This window comes from Peromyscus leucopus, chromosome 16_21 (assembly GCF_004664715.2).
Source record: "Peromyscus leucopus breed LL Stock chromosome 16_21, UCI_PerLeu_2.1, whole genome shotgun sequence".
Lineage (NCBI taxonomy): Eukaryota > Metazoa > Chordata > Mammalia > Rodentia > Cricetidae > Peromyscus > Peromyscus leucopus.
The window spans coordinates 67,069,015-67,075,677 of record NC_051084.1 but is presented as its reverse complement, the minus strand read 5'-3'; positions in this window follow the sequence as shown (position 1 = coordinate 67,075,677).

The window sequence follows — 6,663 nt, the reverse complement described above, 5'->3', positions numbered from 1 at the left end:
ACTGAACCATCTTCCCAGCCCTGGGATTCTTCTCGAAGACTCTGAACCATAAATTAAATATGGACGTGGAGAGGCTGTGTGCTTGTTTTTCTGAATGGAGATTCTCTGTGAAACTCAAACTACTCCCAGGGTATGACTCAAGGTGACAATGGCTGACTTCATTCTCTTAGCTCTGTAAGAATCCCTCAGCAGTTAGTAGAAATTGTGCCGTTATCATCTTGGTTCACTTTGGGGAAACTGAGTCACAAGGGTTACTTTTCCCAAGTCACCAGCTTAAGTGGGTCACGGAAGGTAGGCCGTGCAAGTCGTGGACTGACTTCCATGCAGCGTGCTGACACGCTTCCAATTGAGCGTCCTCATGAGCCACGTCATCTCACCCGTCTGCTCACACAAGTGAAGCAGGAATCCAATGATTCAGACACCCATCGCTTCAGTCTTCATGTGACAAGGAAAAGCCAACTCTACTATGGCCCATTCTGTGTTTTAACACAGCCTCCAAAACTCATGCTTCACTTCTGGGAAATCACGTTTTCCTCCTCTGTGGCAGCCAACAGCCTGAGAATGCTTGACAGATCTGTGCTGAGAATAAAGACAACATCTTCAGCAGCAGAGCTGTGCAACCATGCTTGAATGCTAACTAGGAATTAACATGGCACTGGGTGGCCCAGCTGCTGGGTTTCAAGTGTCCATTTGGTGCTCATCTGAGGACCGCCGTTTGAAGTGCAATTCTTTGTCATTCTCTCAGACTGACAGAGGAAGGTGAATTTGCCCAAAACATTGGTCACCTGTCCCTGCCTGAAATAATGAAATGAGATTAAGCTTGAGTTAGATTTAATTTGGGGCTGAAGAGATGGTTCAGCAGTTAAGAGCACTGGAAAAGTTTGATTGCCAACATGTAACACGCTAACAACCACCTGTAGCTCCAGTTCCAGAGGGTCCATGTCCTTTTCGGGCCTCCATGGACTCCAGGCATGCATGTGGTTTATAGACACACATGCAGGCAAAACACCCATATATATATATATATATATATATATATATATATATATATATATATATATATATATATATATAAATAAATAAAAATAAGACTTAATCCTCTACATTTCCTGTCCGCCACAGCTCACAGTTCTCTCTCTCTCTCTCTCTCTCTCTCTCTCTCTCTCTCTCTCTCTCTCTCATTTTGTGGTAACAAAGCAGTGACAATAGGTTGGAATACAGTGATGTTCCCATGTTTCCTGCTAGACACTGCATTGGCATTTAATTCTCGACTCCAGAGATCCACGGCTGTGTGATCTTTAGGGAAGTTGTTAACCTCTCTGTGTTTACCATTTTTTTTTAAATCTGGGAAATGAAGAGAAAAAGATTCTTTGCTTATGTTTTGGTTTGCTTTCCGTTGCTGTGATAAAGACCAGACCAAAGGCAAGATGGGGATAAAGGGTTTATTTGGCTTGTGTGTCCTAATCACATTCTATCACTTTGGGAGGCCAAGGCAAGAACACGGAGGCAGGAACGGAAGCAGACACCTTGGAGGGATACTGCTTCCTGGCTCCCAACCCAGGCTCACAGTCTCACCCAGGACCACAGGGTGGCACTGGCCACAGTAGGCTCCCTCATCAATCGCTGACAAAGAAAATGCCCCATAGACTTGTCAATAGGCCAATCCAGAGGAAGCATTTTCTGTATTGGGGTTCCTTTTCCCCAAATGACCCTAGCTTGTAGCAAGTTGACAAAAACTAACAGTACAATAGACCCCTTGTAAAATTGACCGGCGAGCACATCAAAGCGTTACCTTTCCCTTGTTTATCCACAAGATCTCATATTAATCTCACGGTGTAATTTTTAAAAGTCCCCTAGTCTTTAAAAATTTCAACACTTTAAAAGAGTCCAAGTTGTGTTTCAAAATCTAATTTCTCAGCTAGGAGCAGTGGTACACAACTTTAATTCCAGCATGGAGGGAAGGGGAGGCTAGTTTGAGGCTAGCCTGGTCTATAGAGCCAGTTCTGGTATAGCCAGAGCTACACAGAGAAACCCTGTCTTGAAAATACCCCCTCCAAAAAAAACAAAACAAAAACCCAAATAAATAAATAAATAAATAAATAAATAAATAAATAAAATTGAATGTCTCTTTAAAAGTGTAAAGTCTCTCAACTATGGGCTCCTGTAAAACCAGAAAGTACTTAATTATGTTTATTCTAAGAGGGAAGAATCGGGGCACAATTACAATAAAATCAAAGCAAAACCAATATCCAGCAATATAAGTCAAATCCTTTAGTTCAATATACAGCATCTGGGACTCAGGATCTTCTGGGTTCCCACGGACTCGGGCAGCTCCATCCTTCCATCTCTGCCATCTGAAACCGCTTGTCTCATACACTCAGGGGGGCTCCACTCAACAGCTGCTGGTGTCCTTGCTGATCATCCCACAGTCTTGGCACCTCCAGTATGCTGGGGTCTTTCCTACCACTGAGGCTGCACTTTTACCAAGGCCCCTTTTCCTCTTTTCAGGTCCAACAACCCTGCCCCACGGTGCCAAGCCTCAGTCTCTCCCTGATCTCTTTGGTCCCGGGGTTTCCAGTGCAAATAAGGCTGGTGAACCAGCAGCTTTCCCAGGACTCTTTTTAGAGACTCTAAGCCGGCCACCCAGTGCCAAGTCCCAGCTGCTCTCTATGACCCCCGGGGTTTTGCAGTTTGTATTCTCCCCAAACCAGTACAACCTCTTACATATTAACAAGTTTGTTGCCAGCCTGAGATAACATGTCCTGGTCCCCCTCTGGACCACAGCTCTGTGTGTTGATTCCAAGAAAATATTCTGAGATGATTTTGCCACAGTGATGTCATACTTAACAACAGCTGGTCTCTTACTTAGCCCCAGCTGACCAGCATCAATTGTCCCAGCAAAGCAAGGTTTCACTTCAGTGATCCTGGTCTCTTGTTAGTCCTAGCTGACTGCTTAACCACAGACGACCAGAAACCGGAGATTTTTAATTCAAATATACCATGCAAATGGCCCTGTCTTGGGTTTTTATTGCTGTGATCAAACACCATGACTATAAATGCCCTAGGGAGGGGTGGGTTAACTTACTTCATTGATAACTCTCAGGTCACACTCCATCGCTGAACGAAGTTGGGCCAGGAATCTGGAGGTAGGAGCGGACACAGAGTCCATGGAGGGGTGCTGCTTACTGGCTTGCTCCGCCTCAGTTGTTCAACCTGCTTTCTTACTGTACCCACACACCACTCACAATGGACTGGGCCCTCCCATGTCAATCACTAATTAAGAAAATGCCCCTCAGGCTTGCCCTCAACCCGATCTTTTGGAAGCGTTTTTTTCTCAACTCAGAATCCATCTCCCGAGATGACTCCAGCTTGTTTCGGGTTGATGTAAGACTAAGTGGCATGGGCCCAAAGTGAGTGAAGTCTTGGCTTCACTTTGAGTCATCACAAACCAGGCCTCCACCATCTGATTACTGTCAGATCCCACAGGACAACCAGGAAGCTTCGAGTCCTCGAAGGCACTTCAGCTTAAAACCCCAAACACACCCCCAATCCTAAGAGCACACGTCCACAATCCCCTGAACAACATGGTCAGGTTTGTTGCAATGAGTTATCATTTGGATTGCTAGAGGATTTCAACAAGGCTGCAGACATAAAGAACCAGGTACAAGGTACAGAGTAGGGCATCAATAAATGTCATTTAATATAGTAGTAGATCTAGCAACCCATTCCACTTAGAGTGCCTCTCATAGAGGAACTTGCTTATTAAGCATTGCCTCTCACTGAGACTTTGCTATTTGGTGAAGAAATATCCAATGTAAGAGGAAAGGTGTGAGAGCTACGTGCACGTGTGTGTGTGTGTGTGTGTGTGTGTGTGTGTGTGTGTGTGTGTTAGGGTGAACATCTCAATGCATATGATATATCCCCCCCCCAGACACTGGGTAGTGACCTTTCTCATTATATAAAGCCAATTCAGTTTGTCCCTCTGCCCTAAGTACCAGCCTTCTCAACAGCTGACCCTGTTTATCCTCTTTTTGGCTCATGCTTTGGCAATGTGTGCCCAGAGGCCAGAGGAGAAACTTACCACATGGCTCTAGCTGCTGGCCTGGTTAATGACAACCCTAGACAGCTGAGGATTCAGTGTGGATTGAAAATTGGAAATCTGTCCCAGCTATGAAAATTCAACTGGCTAATTTAAAACAAATATGTATCCATTGAGCAAAGTGGTAAGTTTCATAATGACATTTTAAGATATTTTATTTTTTAAAAGTATGCATCTATGTGTATGTGCATATGGGTGCAGGTACCCACAGAGGCCAGAAGAGGGCATTGTATCTCTTGGAGCTGTGTTACAGGTGGTTGTGAGCTGCTTGAAATGGGTGCTGGGAACAGAACTTGAGTCCTCTGGAAGAGCAGTATGCTCTCCTAACTGCTGAGCCATCGTCTAGTCCCAATAATGACATTTTAGTCAAGCTTATCATGCACTTTGACTGTATTCACCCTATTACCTCCTTCTTCCTTCCCACTTCTGTTCCCTGCTTCTCTCTTCCTCTCCCCTAACAGTCTCCATTCTATTTACGTGTGTGTGTGTGTGTGTGTGTGTGTGTGTGTGTGTGTGTGTGTTCAATATAAATGGTTGTCTTTTCCTGGGTTAAGCTTACCTTTCATAACACAACCATCTCTACCTCCATCTAGTTTTCCCCAAATGACGTAAACTACGCTCTTTTTTGTGGTTGAATAGAACAGTTCCATAGGTGAGTTAGAAATGGAAAAAGGAGAATCCAAATCAATCGTTTTACAGCCTCACTCATGGAGAAATTTTGTTCTCATGGAACATGGAAAGGCTCCCATTCTGCTTCCTAAAATACCTTTCAGAAACCTGTTTGGAAGGGCAAGGGGATGCGGGGATGCCAGCATGCCTGCCAGCATCCCTTTACCTCGTGGTAAAGGGGTGGGGCAGAGCGGGTCATCACTTCCGGGGCTGCCTTTAGCTTTGATTGGTTACATAAATTAGCTTTCGCTAGTGAAGGAGGAAACAAAAGGCAGAGGGGAGCTATTCCTCATCGTGTATGTAAAAAACGGACCCACCTGCAAATTCCCTATGCACAGTTCAACTGTATGTGCCCACACTTCTGTGTGTTTCCTGACCGGTCCCTGCCAAGATCATAATGTCATGGGGTGGGAGGAGGTGGGAGGAGGTGGGAGGAGGTGGGAAGGGGAGTGATTCCTTCATCCCGCACGTCTGCAGCCTCGGACTTCATCCTGTTAAGGTGACCCAAGTTCCATCACTGTGGGTTGTCCAGCGAGGACCCTCAGCCTCCGCACTGGGGCTCTGAGCCCCTCAAAAGCGGCACATCCTCTAATGCCCACCAGGTGGCGATCAAGCTCCGAGCGACGCGAATAGGGCGCGCTGGAGCCCGGGCCGTTGAGGCCAGCTGTCACTGGTTAGCCCAGCTGGAGATGCCCGCGAGGATGCTGATTCAGACAGCTGCGAAAGAGCTCTGGGGCGTGGGAAAACACTCACGGTTCCAGAAAAAAAAAACCGCAGCAAATGGATGTAACAATTTTCCTCGGTTAATCAAAATCAAACACTTCTTTCCACAATGCGGGGGCGGGGGGCGGGGTTGCTGACTGGCAGGATGGGGACAGGAGAGGGCACTCATCAGAATCGCTCCCAGAGAGGCCAAGCATGAAGACATTCTTGGACTCGGTTGTCCAGCGCTGTCGGAAGTGGGCTGTGACAGCCACCTCCCCAGGCCTTGCCCAACTGGTTCCTGTTGCCTTTCATGCTGAGAATAAGCCCCCTGCCCCCCGCTAGATTCCTGGGGTGGTTATGTTTAATCTGTCATGGTTGCCAGCATACTTCACTTGGCTCTGGGTTAAAGAATAAAGGCCTTGGGATGGGAACAGATTCCCGTAGCTCCTGCCTGGTCCCGTCTGTGAAGGGCGGCGCGGGGAGGGAGGGACCTGTCTCTTCTCAGTTTATCAAGGGTGGCAATAGGAGCCGGTACAATTATTGGCTTCCTCAAATCCCGTTCGGCAGCCTGTCTGGAAGGGCTGAACTATGTCACTTCTGGTTTTAGCTTTGCCAGGGGTTCCATAAGCAGGGTTTGGGCTGTGAGGGAAGAACCCCTTGGTTTTTTTGAGGCCCTTGGTGGCCACTGAGATACCTGCGGCGGCCTTTGGAAATGAACAGCAGGTGTTTGCTCAAAGTAGACTTCAGCCATTGGGTCTACCTGCCCTCTTCTTGTGGCCTTTGCCCACGCCACAGGAAGGGGGAGCCTTACCAACTTCAGCTCCTTCTAGAATGTGCTACAAGGTATTTCTAGGGCCCGAGGGAATCTAGCTTCAGCCAACTGAATCACACATGTTGGAACAGACATGAGTGGATTTGTTTCCTAGATGTTTAGGTCCTCACGGCTTTGCTTCAAGGACCCCGTTTAAACTCCAGGGATGGCGCTGGATCGTCACCACGTTCCTGGGAGTGTGGAGGGTGTGACAGAAGCTGCTGGCCCTGCCTGAGCTCAGCTGTGAGCCTCTGGCATCCTCTGCGACTGGAAAATGGAAGGCCTCACTGGGCTTGGGGAGTGCGATTGGGTTCTGGCCGATACGCAGCAGCAGCTGGGGCGGCACTCGACTGAAAAATGGACAATTTATACAGAGAAA